Here is a 21,464-nt window from a genome sequence, read left to right on the forward strand (position 1 = left end):
CCCAGCTGAAAGCCTACACGTACTGTCATCAGAGCATCTCCAGATGTGTGTGGAGCATGTCCAGTATGCAGGACAGGCATAGGGTAGTGATAGGGATAGGGAGAACTTGTTCTTATCCATGTGCTTGCAGATTCTGACTTTTTTTTTTACTTCTTTAGCATCAGTGTCTTTTATCCACCACTCAGTCTTCCGATTTTGTCCAAGGAAAGAGCAGCTGGTTAGCACCGTGACAGCATAGACTTCTGTCTGGTTTGGGAAAACAGCAATACTTTGGGCAAAATTTGTCTTAGACATGCAGAGGCATTCTGCCTTCTTTAATGTCAGACACCAATAAGGTAAGGTGTTCGTTTAGCAAGAAGAGCAGCACTTTATTAGAACAAACCACACCAACCTGCTGCTTGCATTAGGCAAGAATATTGGGTTGGGTTTCAGAGTGCTGTATTAGTGATACCACCAATTTCTCTTTGTTTAATAACCTTATGCAGTTCATTTTCATTAGCTGTTATAATTTAGTTATTTGAGCCTTCCCCTGCTTGCAAGATGAGAAGTTGAACATCCCCAGAAAGCTGATCTACTCAACATGAAGATAAGATTTTTGCTGAAAGGAAAATGTGTCTTTTCATGGAAGGCTTTAGCATAGCTACCTTATCACCTTAAGAAGTGATGGATGTAACAATCCTGGTTAGGTCTCTCCCTCCCACTCTCTTAGGGGAAGAAAACTAGGCAGCACGTATCACTTTGAAGAGTAGAGTTTGGCTGTGTCTGCTTCCTACTTATCTGGTAACCAATAGAGCAAGCAGCAGTCTTCAGCCAAAGAAGATTCAGATAATTTTATTCCCAATTGCTTTTTGCAATTCTTATCTACCTCGTTTCAGGGGTAGATAAAGCTTTCCTGAGGGTACTTGGTGATTTTATTCCAGCAAACAAAGAAGCAATGAAAAGTAATTTACCTTCTGAAGTATACTGCATCTTGCAAATATCTCCTGGTAATGAAGAGAGGCTCAAGGCTATGTTAGATCCAGACCCACCCTACTGTAAAGAACAAGATCTTTGATAGTAATTTCAGTATGGTAAAGTCAGACACATAGTGCACATTAGCAATGCATCCTTCTTAGTGCAGACACCCTGCTCTGCATATAAGGACACACAGACTTAAGATTCAATTACACAAGGTGCTGAGTGCTCTGGCCATGAACTAGTTTGTGAGCAGCTACACTGAGAATGATCTATAAACCCACAGTCTCTTCGTTCTGAAATGTTTTGTTGGCAGTGAGAGGAAGGCCAGGGTGCAAGCCCACTTTAGGTCTTTTGAGACTCCTGGAACACCCAAACCAGAGGCTGGTCATTCATCAAACAGAAAAGCCATGTTCAAAGGCAGGAATCAAGAAGAACTTCAAAACTGAGGGTGCATATGCCCATGCAGTGCCAATGAGAACCAGAAGAGACTGCATGACTTGGGGGATCAACATTTACTCACAGTCATGCATGAGCAGAAGAGCAATGACAATGAGCTATGATCTTTCCTTTTCTCATCTTCCCACAAATGTTAAGAAAAATGATGGTTTACACCAAGTAATTCAGTGAGAATACAATTACTAACCCTACTTTGGTTTTGCCATAAACCTTCAGTAGGGGAGCTCTGAATTCAGAAACCAAGCTGGCTGTAACCACATTTTGTTAGTGTGAGTATAAAACTAATTTTTACTAAGTCTCTTTTTACAGCCAAGAGTTCTTTTTCTTCTCTCTTTACAGCTTATAAAACACCTCAGTAATAGAGAAGGAAGTGTGAAAATGTATTCTTAAGTACTTACCAAAAAACTGTCCTTATTCCCAGAGAACAAGCTCAATCAGAGATACAGTTCACCGTCACATTGCCCCACAAACAGTCCTTTGCTGTGGCATCAAATATATGCCAAAGTACTGTTATTTGTAGTTTTCTGCATCATGAAACACATGAGGTCTCCAAGAACAGAGGAAGACCTCACTACATGGGGAGGTACATGCCTATGGAGAGCCACCAGGAGCTTGCACTGCTTGTTTCAGACTAAATTTGTGCTCAGGTAAAATGTGCACACAACACTGGGAACTCAGGAGCTTCTCTTTCCTACCTATGCCCTTTGCTTAATTTATTTGTTTTTAGTGTTGATAGCTTTTCTTGATTTTAATGTGGAAATTTTCAGTTGTCTTAGCTGTAGTCCTAAAACAAAAACAGTTGTCTCAGCCATAGTTGCAGGATGACAGAAGTGTTAATAAAAAAAACCTTTAAAATACCTTAAAACTGATATACTAACTGGAATAAAGCATTTGTCAGCTAAATTGCTTAGCATTAAGGGGAATATGAGTTAGCTGGAGAGGTTTATTTTGACCACCGGAGGGCTCCTACATTTTTTTGTTTATTAAATAAAAGTACTAAACAGTGGCTGGCCTCGTTAAAAGTTATTGAAAGAATAATCTGCAGCTAGAAACATTTTTGATGAAATTCACCTTTATTTCTAAGTGAACCATTGTGTACAGACTGTGAAGGTAATGAACCTATAAATTATTCAAAGCTAGTCACAAGTACTTTCATCAAATATTTTCAGATTTGCAAATGGTTGAAGTGTTGACATTGCAGTTGAATATCTGGCTCACAATTTACATTGTCACTTAAACTATTAACGTATCAAAGACCATCTAAACTTTTAATTATGTATTCATTTGTATGAATCATTTAATTTCTATATAATTTGCCATATAGTACAAATGTACAGATAAAAAGCCACTGCAGACAAAGGAAAAACTCGTTATTTGTGTCACTTTCAGATGAGGCTAAGCTTGCATATTGCTCATCCCTTCTGCAGTTGTATCGTTGAGAAACAGAGAAACATCACTAATTTCACCTAGACAAAAAAGCAGCTAGCATTTGCATTTTTTGTATCCTACCATACAACTGAAATGATGTTTTCAGGGATTGGTTGAGCTTTAAAAACTGATTTGCAGATCTTTTGGGGACAGGAAGTCAGGATCCTCTCTGATCTCTGTGGAAAACAAAGTAGTAGTTATTTTCGGGGTCCAAATCAAACATGTGGTTCTCACATCACTGACTTTCACCTGATATATGCATCATGGTCAGACTAAGTCACAAGCTCGTCTCAGCTTCCTTAACAGTAATAGGTCACTTGACACATTCATTGGAGCTCTGATGAGTTAGAGGATCTGGCCCTATTTACAGTTTAACCCAGTTTCTTCCAGTTCCAGATCTCCAGTGCCTTCTAGGCCAGCAGGGCCTGGCTGCCGGTCCCTGAAACTTCTCACAGATTTTATTCAGTCTACAGTTAGACCTCTGTGCGGAAGATACCATATCTCTAGATACCACTATTTTCCTTATGCAGAATATATACAATGTCAGTCCCTTGGTCAGTTCCGCTCAGATATGTATATTTCTCCTGTTTTCTCTTGGTTCTTGCTGTTTGTGTTACCAGCAGAGAAGCTTTGCTGAGATCTCAAGAGGGAACTGTCATTTTTCATCATTCCCTTGCAAATGTAACTTCCTTTATACGACCACTTTGGCTTTGCTCAGTACTTGGAGTTCTACTCATGAAACAGACATCAGGTAGGCATTATCCAGTTGAACACTGTATGTTTAGCATAATTTACATGATGGAGCCAAATTAAACATGTCAGGTTGACAAAAATCTCTTACTACGAGTTAACAAGCTCCTTTATGCACTCCTGATGACAGACAAAATGTTTCACACCCTTTAAAGTGAGAGGTTGCTGGGAGCCTGAGGAACTAAACCCCTCAAGTTCTCTGGCTTCCAATAAAAGAGCGGAGCAGTAAATATTTATCTACATTATAGGTCCCACTCATAAAGTAACTGAAATGACAAAATACCTTCTCCAGGAAAACAGAAGCAGGGTAGGAAAAAATAATTCTCATACTTTGTTTATTTATTTATTTAGATCTACTATGGGTCTTTAACATTTTTAAACATTCTGAAGAAATACAGCATGAGGCCTTCAATCCTCCTTAGGCTTTAATGCTGGGGCTGGAGGGAATTTCTAAAAGCAATGCACAATGTATTAATGCATTTTCCACATTCTTCCATTTCCACTCAAAATCCATAATATGTATCAAAACTTTCATGTTGATACGGAATTACTCAAAGAAGGAAACTTACCTTAAGCCCACTTTCCACCTATTTGCATGCTCACCTGTCTTTCCACCAACACAAAACACCTTATCTGCTTGAAGCTGAGCCTCACTGCCCTCCAGTGTGATGAAATCTCAACACCTGCAGGAAAAAAACAGATCAGCAATAGTCAAGTCCTTGGTAAGTTTTGAGGAGCCTGTGTCTCTTTTCCTTTTAGAAATATAGAAAGTTCTTCTCATCGTATGTTTTAGTCATGTTCATATCTAAGCACAAAGACTGGTTACAATAGGAAATTCTTGAGGTGGAAAAAATCATCCACACTCTGGGTTTGCCCTTTCTCCTGTGGAAACTTACCTCCAGGTTGCTTCCCCTCCTCTGGTTCTTGCCTCACTTCCCCAGGACTATTGTAATCTCGTCTATGGAGTATGATGCTCTTTGAAGTACAGTTTGGACAGAACTGACTTAAATCAAGGTCAGTTTTCCTCATAGAAAACTTAGTGTAGAAAGATGCATTTTCTGATTAAAATAAATAAATAAATATGCATTCCAATAGAAAGATCCTGCCTGGCTCATCTTCTGGGGTCTTTTTTTCTCCTCAGATAAAAACAATAACCCCCACCACAAAAAGACAAAAGCAAATGTCACCTGAGAGGAGAGGATGAGCAAACCATACGACAAAAAAACTCTGAACTTGAACTGCTTCCACATTGCCAGATTGCCTCCAGCCAGTGCTCTCCTTCATCACCCCCCTCCCAAAGGATGTCAAAATCCATTTCCTTTCATGCCAAACCGAATCCAGTTTCGGGTGAGGTGTGACCAACCTCCCTCCTTCACTCCTATGAGGCACCTCCCCTCTGCAAGGCCAATCTTCCCTGGGTCAGGCTGCTGGATGGCTGGTGGGTCGCTTGGAAAGGCCCTGCTAACACACATGGGCATCCCTGCTGACGGAAAACTTCACAGAAACCTGAAGTTTCTCTTTGTGGTGGTTTTATGCAGCACTGTATGGGCTGCTGCAGGGAAAGTTAACATCCCAGCCAGACCCAGTACACTCTTCTGGAGGTAAATCTGCAAACTGGCATGGCTTCTCCCACATGGCAGATCCACAGTGCCTGTCTTTTGATGTAGACTTCTTATGTTTGTCAGCCAGATGACCCAGCAAAACCCAAACTCCAAATTCACTCCTGTAACAAAAATTCTCAAGTTCAGAAGATCAGGCATGCAGCTCAGGTACATAATCAGCTTTGAATCTCATTCTTCAGGTTCTGATATAGATCTGGTGTATTACTTTGAATATATTGTGTACCCTCATGGTGATCACAAAACTGTAGTTCCCTGCTGTTTGTCATTGCCATGTAGACTGTGAAAGCTTGATAACAGGGACCACTCCTCACCATTCCTTTCTGGATAATATGCCAAGGCCTCACCAGTGATCAGCAGCGAGTATAATAGAAGTATACAGAGAAACAACATTTCCCAGTTTTAGTCAAAATTTGGCAGAGAAATAATTTATTTTCCAAGTGCTGCTTGCTGGGCTCTGTTTCAGCCTCTCATACCCAGTACACTGCACAGATTGTATCTGCTTATATACCTCGCAGGGCCACAGCTCCTGTGTAACTTCACCATAAAGCTGGAGTGACCCAAGGGTTGTAAGACTGCTTTTAGCACCAACAAGCTCTTCCCAAAGGCTCTCACACTGATGACACTCGTGTGCATGAGCTGACACAACACAACACAAACATCTGCAGTGACAGCAGACAGAGGACACTGTCTCCTAGGCTCAAAAAGTGCACACAGCTATGGCTCATGTGTCAAGATAATTGCTGGAGGAACTGAGCCTATAACTCTTCCATGGCCAATTCTGATCCCATCTCATCCCATCTTCTCAGTGTTAGCCATCCTGTTGTATGTAAAACATGCTCTTATTTCACTCATCTTTTTAATTATGGTAGTAGAGGTTTAGCCCTGAATTACATGCAGTTAAGAAAGCTTCCCACCGTCATGAAAAAGAACCCCTTCATGTTTTGTATCTTTAATACAGCTAATTTGCAGGGTCCTTTAAGAGCAGCTGCAAGCTTTATGTGTCAAACTACCACACAACAAAAGAGAGTGTGGCAGTGCGTTGTGGGTTTTGCTGACACGGCACACTGTTTCAATTGAAAACAAGAACTAGAAAGAGCAGTTTGAGAAACCTGACACTAGCTGTTACCTTTCGGAATCACATCTTAAAAAATAAAGACAAGCATACATTTAATTTTTATTTTTTTTAATGCAAGTGTGTTAGATGCTGTTGGAGACACAGGTGATGGGCAACTCCTGAAGAAACATCTGTTACAAAGGACAAGAGAGGGAGGTGGAGAAGGTGCCATTTTTCTATCCCTATAGTAAACACCTAATGCAGCGTAAACAGAGCAGGTCATGCGGTAAAACATGAAGAAGCTCTTTTTTAATCATCTGAATAGAAATTTAATATCTTTGCATTTGCTAAGTAAGGCAACTTGCCCAAGCAACCAGATACACAAAGCCATATGCATTTGTTCTGCTTTTGTTGCTACTGAACGAAGCTTCTAAGTCACAAGCATTAAGGCTGGTATTTACTGAGCAGTTGCACACGAGGGCTCATTAGGAAAATTGGGATATCCAAACATGTAAGGAAACCTGAGAAATTAAAGAAAAGATCCACTTATACAGCACAACAAAAAATATATATATAAATAAAAATAAAATCATGATAATTCCCAGTCATTTTGCTCTTCTAAATTATGAGGTCCAACAGCTAGGACCAATTCCCCAGGTCACCCCCAGATGCTTGGTGATGCCCACTGCACGTTGCAGCTGAGCAGCAGCAGCACAGACCTAGGTCATGCTGTGGGGACCAGAGGACTGCATTCTGTGGGGGTCATATACTGGAGAAAGCCTTTGCTACCCCACTTGTCCATCGTGACTGAGTTCTACCAGTGCAAGAGCAGGAGAAAAGGAGAAAAATAAATTATCAGCACCCAGGACACCAACAGACTCTGGTAGCGCTGTTTACGCATTGTATCAGTACTGTCTGTCAGCTTCCAGGAGTTCACGGATGTGTGGCCCTGGTTCTTTTTAAAGGGTGACTTCATAAGGTAAGAGCAGTGCCACTGTGACTAGTATGCTTTAGTCTCTCTTTTCTGCACTCCTGACAGAAAGGGTGGCTGCTGTCAAAAATCAAGGTCACGTGAATATAGCAAAATTCACCTTTCCAGCCTTGGATAATGAAAACCAGTTGACTATTCCAAATATAGTAGCAATAAAAAGGCTCATATTCAAGAGACCAACAAAGCTCAGCAAGACAACCTTCCACCAGCTTTTCAGCACAGCTGTTAACACCACTGAAAATACTACAACATGGGAAAGTCTTCCAAGAAGCCTACCAAATATACCATCACCCTCTCCTAACCCTGGGGATAAATGCAGAACCAGACCTTCACATTTCCAGGAGGTATCAAATAATGCTCAGCAGCCCAGGACAAATTAGAAACCTTTTGTGTCATAGCTGTAGAATTAGTTTTGCGGAGCAAATCTTCCCCTTGCATGAGCAGAAAACAAAACAGGACCTCAGCTGAAGATGGGGTTATGAATAAATGCAAATTCCTAATCAGAATATCAGTATAAAATTATTTCAAGATACAGACACCAGAATTAGCCTCTGGATCAAACAGCTCTTGTAGATGATATTTCAGTAGGCACACGTAAAGTTCTGAGCTAAAATCTTTCACAACATGTAAATAGTTTTTCACAAGCTGTAAATAAATATCTTGTCTTAAAATATGTTGTTGTCAAAATGGTAGTCCCTCTTTGTTGCCATGTTCAAAAATTTAATGCACAACTAGAGCTCTGATGAGAAAGAGGGAGAGGGGCCATTCCCCAAGCTTTGGGCATTTGCCTGGGATGGGGATTTCAAGTTCAAGCTCCTGCTTTGAGATGGGCACCTAAAAGAAGTATTTTGTCTTGTAATGATTTGAGCAGCTCTACATGGTATCTCTTCCACATGCAAGGTCATTTCTAAGCTCCTGCATACAGCTATGACCTCTTTGTCCATTTGTCTCTCCCCTTTGGGCAAATTTATGGCAAAGAGATAATTCCCTGAGGTCAGATTTTTATCTCATTTTATTCTTAGCATTTCTAGTAAGATGTTTTGAAAGCTCAGGAACTTCTATATGCACCACTTGTCTACATATTTTTCTGTCACTTTTCACTTAATTCCTCCATTCCTGATGAATGTCTCTTTCAGTTGACAGCTCTCAAGCAAGAATTACCCTTTCTTCTACTTTTTATACAGTTCCTAACATGGTGGGTTGTTGATATGGATTCTTATAATAATCATGGATCATACAGTATTCCTCAGAGGACCATGGCTTTATTGATCACCATGTCATCATATGCAGCTGGCCTGTTCTAATATTTCAAATAGTTTGGAACAACTATAAGAAGCTGACCAATGCTTGTATGTGTCTTTGGTAACTGCACATACTGATAATGCATAAGGAAGGGTTAAGATTGGCCATATTACAGATGGAGAATGGGGCTTGAAGAAACTTAAAGCTAGTCCCAGGGGACCTATGGCTCTGCAAAAAAATGGTTTCCAGATCACAGCCTAATGCCTTAACTGAGGGACCCACCTCCCATTCCAGCAGGCACATGACATCCTGCTTCCCAGCAGTCATGTACTTTGCTTCCAGTGAGGCTTGTAAAATGCAAATTCCTAGTAAAACATGTGACCTTTCCTTTCATGTTTGTGAATAAGATTTTATATATCCTTTTTATGAACAATTCCAACCATTCTCTTAACACCCTGAGTCATAGGTACAGCCATTCTTTGATTTCTTCTGTATTACTGGGTTAAGGCTACAACATATTCTTCACATATACATGTAAAATAGGTGTGTGTGAATACATATAAATATACACACTCACACATGTATGTAACAGAGGTATATACAGTTTTGACTCTTCCACTTTGCTGTTTTTTTTTCCTGTAGGGAATCACTGAGACATAGTAGCCTTATGACTTGAAAGATGAGACTATGATATTGCTATTTTTTGCACTTCCAAGAAGAGTGCAGGTGTTTCAAAGCATTTATGAAATTGCTTGATTGACTCTTATATAGAAATCTATTGACAATAAGTTGAACCTTTGCAGCTTGGCTGTAAAAGATTTGATTATAGTAACAATACTAACCGTCATGAATGTCATAAATCTTAAGAGAAAGGACACATATGTCACATATAATGCATGAAAAAGTTGTCCTTTTATCATGGATAACTTACCATTGTGTAGATACTCTGCTGATCAGCTATTGCATTATTTGAATAAGTATCTGATGTCTTGTTTTCTTTCAAGGAGGCAGGTGCAGGATGAAGCAGGAAGCCTGCCAAGAAAGATGATAAATTGCCACTCGGTGCTGGGGACCAGTGCTTAACATTAATGCAATGCTGCCAGGAATTAAAGCAGTAGAGTAATAAGAAACTAGGAAGAAAATAACTTCTCATCCTCCATTAGTAGATTGGCTCAATTTTCTTTACCCATTATAATTTTTAGTACGTCTAAAACAAAACATTGTCATTGTGTCATTACAAGCAAAGTAAAACAGGTTTGGAAAACATCCTATGACTTACAAGCCATGAAACTATGTAATAATGATACCAGTTGCTTTTCTGGAAGAAGAGTAATCTCGAAGCTAACAAGTTCAAATAAAATTACACAGAAAAATAATTGCAAAGAAGTATGGTCTTCAGCTTTCAAAATCCTTACCCACTTTGGCAAGTCCTACTCCCTGAGTGAACTGGCTCATTCAGTAACAGTGTAGTTGGAAGTGACAGAGAGCCCAGAACGTCCCCAGATTCCTTGTTTACTCCTTTAGGACCTTCTGCACTAATTTGATCTGATGTAAGATAACTTGGAAAATAATTTCTTGTGACTTACATTAGCTTATGTGAGAAATACAGATAAATCTTGTAGCAAATTTATAACTGGGTGCCTACATGTGAGTTAAATACAGCACAAAATATAGCTTGAGCAGGAAGCTGGTCATTCATGTTGACCAAAAATCAGAAGAATACTTCATAAAAGCTGAGTTCTTAATTGTTTGACATTAGAAATGTGTTCATGCAGCCATTGCATCAATATATGTCAAGGGCCAAGTTACACACACATACTTCCCATTTTCCTGTGCCAGCAAATTAAGCAAAACAAATATATATCTTACTTCTCCTTTGTACATACAATAGAGTATGTGGGGAAAACATAAGTTTCCAAACTTTTCAGACTTTAAAATCTTTGACTTCTGAGGCAGCCAAAGCCGTGCCATAGTCAAAAAGTCAAGCAATGATGCTCTGCTGGCATCGTGCTTTCCAGGAGCAAAACTCTGCCAGGAACAGGAATGCTCTGCAGGCTGAAGCAGCCCATCTGTTTTCGCTTCTTCTTTCGTAGGTGACCAGGTCATAGGTATTCTAAAAGATCAACCTGCCCAATATACCATTTCTGAGCTGAAGGGTTTATGCTCTTTACCTCATTTTGGAGAGCCTTTCTGCATAGCCTTTGGACAAAAAAACTGGAAAACTTGGCCTTGGAATGATGCTTATTGTATTTGTTTTGAACAATAGTGCAGGATCAAGTCTATACATATTACTAGAGAGCTGCCTCTGGTAGTTAAACAGGCTTCAATATGCTGTAAGTACATTTTGAAACATTCTTCCCTGTCGTTCAAGAGAAAAACTGCTCTTGCTCTTATATAGCCAGTTCAGTAAGGATCTCTGTTCAAACCATCTGTTTTAAAATATTCAGGGCTTTACCAACTATGGAAAATATAGATCTGTTATTGCGTGTTATTACACACAAAAATCAGCTAAGTCTGTTTGCAACATTCATCCATCAGTAAAATTAAAACTAAATTGAAAAACTGATTGTCAATGTCATTCCTTTTTTTGCACCAGAAAAACTTAAAGTAATCTTTATATTTTGAAACTGGGCCATAAGTCAAACAACTTATCTTCTGAAATCTTCATCTCAATAGAGGAAAGATACCTTAAAGCTGTCAAGATGAAAACCATTGAAGAAATATTTTTAAAGCTTGTACAGGATCTATATTCTCATCTATTACATCCAGAAAAGTGCGTGACATTCAGAATGAATGCTGAAAAGCTGTATGCTATTTAGTCTCATCTGCATTTCTTCCAGAACTCTTCATCATATCACCAAGACAAAGGAATGACAGGAGAGAGGAAGACAGTTCACCATCTAGGCAATGATTTTTCAAGTTGTACATTCTTCTGTAAGTTCTGATATTGAAACTATTAATTAGCAAATGTAGATGACATACAAGCTTTAATTGTTACACATGCAGTGTTTCTGTCCATGTCTCAGTTTATCTTAACTAACGCAATTTTCCTCTTTGCAGGTGTGACTGTGGCATGATTACTATGGTTTCTCACATACTGTTGGTAACAGGAAACCAAGGACAGCAAAATTCAAAATACACGTCAAGCCAGTATGAAGCATTTTAAAGAAAGTTTCCTAAGGAAAGAATGGGGCTCTGGCAAAATCTAAAGAAAAGTGTGCTATTCTATCTACATCTGAAGTGAATGTAATAACCTGATGCCTAGCACTGAATGCAATACCATAAGGGAGGCAGTCTGTAGTTTGGTTGCTGCATCCTTTCAGTCTCTATTTAGCTGTGCCTTCCATGTAATCAACATAACCTGCTCACGACATACTGGAACCAATTTCAGCCCCAGACCACTGTCACTGTTTGATCTTCTTTAGCTCTCTGCTTCTTTCCACTTCTCATTCTTTCCTTTAGCTAAAGGAAAATCCTCAACAGAACTGTCTTGGCAGGTAGTTGGACTTAGCATATTTGCAGGCAATACATTAATTATTGTCCAAGTGAAGATTAGATTCACTCTGAACTAAATTGCCATTTATGTAAATGCCTTCCTACTGTTGATGTTGGTAGTGGTAAGGTCCAACAATATTTTACCTCTAAATCATGAAACATATGAAACTTTGCTTTGTTTCCAAATCATTATAATTATGCTTTTTGTGATACATCTTTCCCCAGTTCTAGTGCTCCAGCAAAGAATGTCTGGTATCAGGCATTCATTCACTGTTGTGTACATAACCAAAGCTCAAAGCTCAGTTCAACCAGGGAAAAAAAATGTCACTAGTTAGACTGAAAGTTTCCTAAAGGATAAAAAGGCATTTGCAATGATTTACACATTTTGCTGTGAATGAATTGTGAAGATATATCACTGATATACTGGCTTACTAACAGAGAAAGAAGTTTTCAAAGAACTTCTGAGAAGAGAAAGAGCAGGGAAACATCCACAAAATTTTATTTTCAGCAAGCCAGGGGTTAAAGAGTGTGTACAGTATCCAGATTCTCCAGGGCTTTTCTGCATGTGTAGTCATGTAGACTATGCAAAGTAACTACATGGGTTGTGCTTGACTCCCAGTGTTGCTAAATGCTGATTCAAAGCAGGAAACAGGGAAGAAAGAGAGTCCAAGAATTGTTTATGTTTCATTGTATATTTCTCTGGTAGGTTTTTAATATAAGGAGAAATAAAAAGAAACTTTCAAATGACTTTGTTTTTATTCTTTTAGGAAAATAATTGAAATATTCCTTTTGCAACGTAGTATTGAGATTACTTTTTTGATCCTTTTCTCTTGGGTCTAACATCAGCAAATGTATTCCAGCTAAAGTTATGCTCCAGGATCAGGTAATCTGGACCAGCATTCATTGAAGTGAATGATATTTTCAATATAAATCTCAATTAAAGAGTAATAACTTAATTCTTTTAATTTACCTATCAGTCACCCTGCTGACAACAGTGGTCACCCTCAAGACTACCAGCAGGAAAATCAAACCCCAGCCAAGTGACTGACTTCATTTCTCAGTCACGCAAGAAGAGCAAGAAATCCTGACCCAGCAACATATACATTAACTAATCTCAGCAAGACAAAGAGAAAGCAGCTACTGCTTGTTTATTGATTTTCTGTACTATGTTCATGTCTGAGAAACCTGAAAAGGAAAATATACAGGACAAGTGACAGGCAGCCTCTAGTATTCTCGTGACTTACAATAAGTTATGTTGATATTTCCCAAATAATCAGTATTAAATATATATATATGTATTGCAGAGAAATCCATACAACGATGGATTTTGTTTTGACATTATCAAATGTTCCACAGTGATATTTCATCCTTCCAATTTGTTTTCTGTCTTGTATCATAACACAAATTATAAAATAAAAGATGAACAGTAAAACCTGGAACAAAATATTTTGAATTTACAAAAAAAATTGCTTGGGATTTTTTAAAATAGTAATAAAACCAGTATGATTCTGGGAAACATATTGGTTTCCTGAAATCAAAAATCATTTAAAGGAAAATACACGAACAGGAAATTTTCAATCAGCCCAAATAAAAAGTCTAAGGTTGTTCAGAACCATTTAAGAAATCACCTTATTATTTCAGAAAATATTTCAGTAGAATTCAAATTAATGAGGAGAACTTTGTTTAGCTTCTGTTCATCATTTCTTTTAGTTCATTCTTACATTAGAAAAACAGCCATAAATGAAAAATCTTAATGACTGAACATCATCATTATGATACAGAGAAGAGACCAGAGGCAATTAATTCTCAGTATTTTCTTTACCACATGGGCAATATATGTCAGTGCATAGACAACGTTTTTATAGCTATGGAACACAAGATTGTAGTGCTTTTCATTTACACATTCAATCTGATTAAACATTTTAAAGATGGCAAAGAAAACAATGCAGAATAAGTATGACATCTGAGACTAACCTTTCCTAGAAAAAGGGACTAACTTTTGACTGACATATTTGGATACAAGGCTAGAGAACACCTTAACAGTTTAACATTATCTCATTAGAATCAATTCAGTACTGAACTGAGATAATTCATAAGAGAATTTTATGTTGATGGACATAATAACGCAGATGGAAAATCATGGGTCCATCCTTCTGCTTGAATCTAGTCACACAGAGATGTAGTTTGCCCTCTACTAAATATAATGATTTTGGAATAGCACTTTTCATGCCTTTTCATGGAGATTTTATTGTCTACCATTAATTTTGTAGCGTGATAGCATGCTTTAAAACACAGTAGAAACTTGACTGAGTAGACTCAGTCTAAATGTGAGCTTAGAAATTTCATTTTAAATTTTCTTTTTTGATTTTAAACCTTGGTGAAGAGCACACTCATAAAAAGCTATGCTCTCTGCAAAAGCATTATGGTAGGCATGAGAAGGAATGAGCAGGTAAACTTACCTAAGAGATATGGCTCTGTTTTGTAAGACAAAATATTTCATATCGGGACAAAGAGGAGCCAGTGGATGGAAGAAGTCCTCCAAGATTATCAGAGGCCTCTTGTGAACCACTACATTTGGATACTCAAGCTGCTATCTCATTTGTGGGGTCTAAGATCAGGAAAATATAGAAAACTGTCACAGTAAGTCAAAGTTTATGTAAAAGCAAAAGTACATTCACATGATGGCATTCAAAGTTTCATAAAGACAAAAAGGCAAAGATTTTGTTCAGTAGGCAACTATCAGCGATGACACTGATGTTGCCTCTTCCTTAACTCAGTTCTCTGGAGCCAACATATTACTTCTACCAAAGAAAGACTTAGTCTGGTCCCTTTCCTGGTCTGTGGGCCTGAAATGACTATTGAACACAAACTGCGGGGAGGGGAAGAAAAAAAAAAAGTGGGATTTCCCATGTGCTGTCATTCTAAAAAAGCCTGTTTTTCAGCCAGACAGGTGAAATGATTCCCATGGGAAAGGATGTGTTCAGTGTGGCTTTCTTGTTAACAGTGTGAACCAAATTTCGCCAAACTGGTGGAAAAAATCCCAGTTGATTTGATTGGATTTTCATCAGTGGACTCCTTACAGGTTATTGCATACTCAGCACATCAATGGCAATGGGAAATCAGGTGGCAGGTGAGGCATTTACTGAGCACTCAGGAGACAGATTACCTGGAAAGTGGGTGCAGCTCTTCTCGAGGTGGGAGTACACGGCTTGGCCTCAACAAGCCTTGGAGCCTATGAGTAGTTTGTTCATTTGCTCACAGGATTAACAAGAGAATTAGCCCAGTCAGCTCCCATATGAGCAGCATTACATTATCCAATTTGCATAGTCTCCCCATGCTGGCAACACGATACCAATCCTGACAGTGAGAGCCTATGCTTTTGGAGCAGGAGGTACAGCTCTCTATCTCCTGTGACAACCATGAAGTTTATATGGCAAGGGCAAGCAGAACACTTGACAACCATGAAGTTTGTACAGCCTCTGAATTGTTACAGTGAGCATATTTTGAGACATCAGCAGCCTGTGAGAACTCTGCATATTTTCCTACTAGAACTGATCAAAAGAGCAACCACCTTTATTTTATTAGAGAGAACCCTATAGAAATTTTAGATACCAATCAAGTGATAAATAACCAGCTCACTGATGACCATAACAAGGACTCTGCCATGCTTACGCTGGACTCCTGTGAAAAAGCGTTGGTTACCCTTCAACCTATTCAGCTATGCAATGTCCTTGAACAGTGAAAGGGAAACCATAAAACCAAATGTGATGCACATCATCCCAAGAAAGTCTTGCCTAGTGGGTCCTTTGACAAAATTCTCCTAGCTTCAGTTAGTACTCTGTTTTGCAAGAGTCTGAAGGAATTTAACATCAGTTCCATTTGGTTCTTCACTGAAAGATGTCAAATCTCTTAACATGAGAGCTTTCCATGACAGATACTAATTAGAGACAGTGTCAGTAAGTAGGCCTCTTGGAAAGACTGCCCAACAGTCTTCATCATAATGTGTTTTCAGCTGCCTACAATGTAAAACTACATGAATGTGTTTTGAATTTCCCAGTGTTGCAAAAAAATATTTTGTTCTGTTGTGACATAAGGAGTTTCAGCTAGATATCATTCTACATGATAAATCTGCAACCAAAGACTAGAAGCAACAGGTGAGTACAGAACATGGAGGGCATAAATACTATGTTTTCAGCTAAGAAGAACAGCTACTAAAATTGAAAGATTTTGTATCTTGTTTAAATGACTTACTTACAAAAGCAAGAGTTAAAATTTAACCTGGCATTACTTGAAAAAATAACTGAAGAGACAAAAAAATTCAATGGTGCCAAAGAAGCACTTTGACGCTCAAGTATAACGTTTATTAGAATTCTTCTGTGGCAGCAGTCAGCACTTCAGACAATATTTTAGCCATGTATTTCAGTCCTGTTGATCTTACATGCTTAAGATCTGCTGTAGAACACTTTGCAGCACTGCAGAATGTTCTAGAAAAGAAATAAATATAGCCATTTACTGTTTGGGGTATCATAATCACCAGTCAAAAGCTTCCCATAAATTTCATTATTTCAGAAAAGGCACATTTTTTAAAAATGCAAGACTGCTCACTATATACCATTATATCACATAGAATTTTAAAATTGATAAGCAGGCTGAAACACTAGAATAAGATGTTCTGAAGCATTCCTTAGAACAGATGGCTGTGAAAACCACAAAAGTTGATTCATTTTACCATTTTTTAGAAATCAGGCTACCAGGTCATCCAACTATCATTTAAAGATATTTAAATGTGAGTCCCAAGTTTTTAAAAATCTTGGTCTAAATATTTTAAGCACTTACATCATGAGCTATTAAATCAAATTCTCAGATGTTCTGGAAAGATTCATAAAACAAATCTTTCCAAGCCACCTCTCCCTGTTACAGTAAATTATGTCGTCCATTCCTCCATTTGATTGGCAGCCTTTAAATCTCTCTTCCCCATTGAGCTTATGCCATGTGAAGCAACTGCAAAAAAGAGATCTTGTTTTCAATTTTTCAGGGTCAGGTTGTCTTTCAGTAACACGGATGTCATTCATGACACAATGAATGAGAGTCATACCCAGGCAACCAAAAGAAGAGATGTTAACTCTAAAAGTAAAAAGAAAACATCAAAAGTAATAGTAGGAAAGTCCATTTAAGCCCCAAACAGGCAGAGAGACAATTAGGAAGATACTATCATGCACAAATCCCAATATCTTCTCCACATGACCAGTTTAACAGTGGCCCTATTTATAATACAGTTATTCATAGCAGCCCTAAAAACCCTTATTACTGACACTGCAAAAACATTGACCACAATTGTAGAACATAGTCTACACGCTCCAAAAAAATTAAGTTACTTGACTGACAAATACTGTCCATAGTGACTTTGGGAGTATAAAATAAAATATTTTTTAATTTTTAAAACTTTAGCTTGGACTTCTTTACCTCTAAACCCAGCTTTGATTGTGATGGGACTGAAGACTGTTTTCACCTAGGCCAATCTGTAAGTTAGCAAAGCTAAATCCTTCCTGTTCTGAAGTAACAGTCTCAAAATTGTATTTTTTATACAAACATAGTTCATTGCAGACAGAGATGAGATTATAACATTTGAGGTCATGCTTTTGTATGTCTTTGCCAGCTCTTTCTCTATTACCCCTATCATTTCCTGAGTTATAACTGTCACTTATCACGATCAAAAGGTTGGAGAGAGAGGTTTAAGTCATGGTCACTCCGCCTTCCCATCTGGGTTAGCTACATATATGCAAAGAGCCATTAAAAAAGTGAGAGAGGGAGAGAGAAAAGGAGGATGGAAGGCTTCACCACACTAAATGAAAAGCAAACAATATGCATATCAGCATCCTAAGGAGACGTACTACTCTGCTGGGAAAAACCAAGACAAAAGAATTATCTGACACAACAGTTCAAAGCATATTGCACCTGTCAAAACGTCTGTCATCTTCTATAGAAATGCACCATTCTAAAAGAAAAAAGGGAAACTCTGGCAAAGTCACTCAGAAACAACAGGCCACTTTGTCTCCTTCCTTCCAGCCAACTCCTCCATCTGAAAGCCATTTAACTCAATGCTAAAGATTGCCTGGAAGGACCAGACAATAGGAAGGTCTCTTTCATTGTCAAGGACAGTTACACTTTGAAGATGATGCTCAAAAGGGGTTAAAATGGGTCAACAAGCAATTGTTGGGTCTATCCAAGGAAATGTGAACAGAACATTGTTAAAGTCACACACAAAAAATCTAAAAGAGCACATCTTTAAACTGTGGAATTATGGGGTTGTGGGGGAGGACAACACACAATACTGATGTAATCTCATAAAGAAATGGAGATTTCAAAAAAAAAAAAAAGCGGTACAAGTAGCTAAATGGAATTTTAGTCTAAATATGACACTACTTAGCAACATGCATCCAAAGCGCAGAAAAGACAAGGGAGATATAAGATGACAAACAAAGGGGAAAGAAAAAAAAAAAAAAAAGAAAAAAAAAAAACTTGATAGAAATAGTCATAATTTTCCTATGACTTTTCCATCTGTCTTGTTCCAACTGTCACAATATTTCCTGGAAATCACTGCATGTTTCACAGCTAGAGAGAATGGGTGCATCTTAGGTACTGAAATGGATTTTACCAAATTAAGTCATTACCAAATGTTTTAAAGGAAAAAGACACAAAATTGAAAAAATACCTTTCCTTGCATGCAAATTATCTCACCTACTGAAACCTCTTTTTGTGCATGTTCTCTTTATGCCTATGTGAAAGCCAGTTACCATTTATAAAAGCTTTCAGATCTAATTTGCAGGGATTTAATTCCAAAAGTAAATCTCCTATGAAATAAAAGATTTTTCTAAACCCATTTGTTTATATAAAACAAGTTGCTAGTGTTGTTATTACTGTAATTTGTCTATTCATCAAATTTTTGGCTTGTTTCTGATACTTCAATGGAGCAATGCATAGGAATACATGCACCAAGCCTGAAAGAGTCTCAGTTCAGCGTAACTAGTCATGAATTTCAGTGTATTCATTTGCATCTGCATTTGCAGTAAAGCATTCCATTATGAGCTACTTCAGAGGGGAAATAGCCTGACATTTCCACTCTGCTGAAGTTAGTGACAAAGGTTCCAATAACATCATTGGGAACAAGAAGTCAGCTCTGTTTCCACATTTTGTACTTCTGATTTAGGTCAGTGATGGTCTTGCATATGTTGTTTATTAGCCAGCTTCTCCCTTCTTGCTCTTCCAATGTCCCAGCAAGACAACAATAAGAAACAGTGTCACACGACTGAATGGATGCTTACATTTTGGAAAACCCTTGCATCTGGAGCTGAACTTTGTTACATCTTCCTGTCTGATAAGATGCAGAACTGGCCTCTAATGTGGTGTAACTTCTGTACCTCCCGAGTCAATGAGCCAATGCTCAGCTGCTGAGAATGTGGCCTGTGGTATTATTCTCTTTTAGTCAACATAAAATGGCATCGGCTCTAAAACGCAGGAAGACCATGAAAAATTGAATTATTTACTCAACAAGTTCAAATTCACATTTAAATTCAAAATCAAGATGTCTAATAGTAGCCTACTTGTACAAGAGTAAGAAATAACAAATGTAGCAAACCATTTCCCATTATCTTCCCTCCCATTACAAAAAGTAACTTAAATTACTCAAAACTTCTACCAAGTTTCTTCTTCTTTTTTTTTTTATTATTTTTTTGTGCTTTCTTTAAATCAAAGCAAGTTATTCCTAGAGTATTAATCAAAACTCAATGTTTTCAGAGTCTCCAAGGTCATTTTTCCAGGTATAAGATACTACTTAGCCTTCTTCTTGACAAATTATTTCATCCCAGAGACAGCACTGAAAACTTGTCCTTTAGCAAGCCCTGGTCAGTTTTTAAAGATAAAAAAAATAATAATTATAAAATCCAATTTCATCTGCTCAGTTTCTTTACTTCACACTCATATACTGCATTACAACAACAACAAAAATTAAATTCCTAAAAACACTGATGTCTCAGTGTTCATCTGGCACTAAATGTTTCTATGAATATGTTGAGTTGAAAACCCCAATCCTTGCTACTGCACATCCTTAACATCTGAATTCAGAAATAATTTTCTCGTATTTTTATGACCTTATGTGAGTGATTATCTAGTGCTAATGAGCAATGGGAGTCACAGTAGTACTCTATCAGTGCCTCTTTCAGAATTAACTATTTTCAACAGCAGTTGTGATTTTTAAACCTTTTGCAAAATCATTCTCAATGTAGACCATTCAAAACGGGTGAAAATGATCATTACAAAATTATTGTCCTCCTGTGTAATTCAAACATATGTGACTAACCCAGCTTCACAAGAAATGCCTTGGAAGAGGTCAAAGTACAAAACTTCCCCCCCAGCACTGTTTGGCAACTCAAGCTATGTCATTATTCTGGTTTTCCTCTTCCATCCCCTCTGATATTCTTCCTCCATCCCCCACAACACCATGTTCCTCACCCTCTGCATTTCCTTTGGGTGACTTCTTCCCCTCTGTGGTTCATGAGTCTCAACAGCCAGGGTGTTCGGAGAATAAGGGACCTATTGTCCACTTGTTGGGCTCTGATGCCAAGTATGAGAGCAGGCTGCTGCAGCCAGAGGCAAAAGAGGAGATGAGATGCATTCAGCCTTTGATATCATGGAACAGGGATGCTACAAATACAGTCATCTCCTCAGGATACATGAAACCTGTGCAGGCTTAGGGCCGGTGGCGTCTTAGGAAATTTGAGATGCCAAACTCAACACAGCTACAGTGCACATGTGCAAATTCTTCTTTCCAGGACCTAAAAATGAATTTAAATTCACATCCTGTATAAGGCACCATGTCTTCCTCCTCGCCACATCCCAGCTGTAAACTACAGATACAAACACTTTTCCTTTTTTTCTCTTTATTCTCATGATCATGTGCATTTTTTTCCTCTGTAAGAAAAAGAAAATGTCCTCCTTGCATCTATTTCTATTGACATAAATTGATAAATAACATCTGCTTTGTTTTTTGTTTTTTGTTTTTAATTATCCTAGCATTGACACCTGGCAGAAAAACTTCAGCTTTAACATTATCTCTGCTAAGTGACATGCATGAAAAAAGATTTTGTGATGATAAATGTGTACAGACATCACTAACAGCACCATAAACGGAATAAACTGAAAATACATCATCAAGTATACAGACTTCTCATGTGGTTAGATTTTGTCTGTTTTCCTTCTTTTAAAGTAAAATTAAGATTTAAATTTCCCAGTGTTTGATATCACTTTGTGGATAATGGAAAAATGCTGAGTCAAATTTTCTGTTGGTGTGTCTCTGTGAAAGGGAATGTTGCACAAGCAGTGAATTTGTCCTTTCTTTGAAAATAAAAATAAAAATCTTTGTAACAATGGTATGCTTTTCATATATATTTGTACAATTTTTAAGACAGACAGT

At 38.0% G+C, this 21,464-nt stretch overlaps 1 long non-coding RNA gene across 2 annotated transcripts in view; it reads right to left on the reverse strand.

The window, feature by feature from the left end:
- Positions 1 to 979: 979 nt before the first annotated feature.
- Positions 980 to 21,464, reverse strand: part of LOC137846286 (uncharacterized) — a 176,769-nt gene continuing 156,284 nt past the window's right edge. For both annotated transcript variants that reach the window (XR_011090437.1, XR_011090438.1), the window contains 3 exons: positions 9,432 to 9,532; positions 4,161 to 4,274; positions 980 to 3,017 (listed from right to left, as the gene is read on the reverse strand). This is a non-coding gene — a long non-coding RNA (uncharacterized lncRNA). The remainder of the gene's footprint in view (positions 3,018 to 4,160; positions 4,275 to 9,431; positions 9,533 to 21,464) is intronic.

This window comes from Anas acuta, chromosome 1, assembly GCF_963932015.1.
Source record: "Anas acuta chromosome 1, bAnaAcu1.1, whole genome shotgun sequence".
NCBI classification, from domain to species: Eukaryota; Metazoa; Chordata; class Aves; order Anseriformes; family Anatidae; genus Anas; species Anas acuta.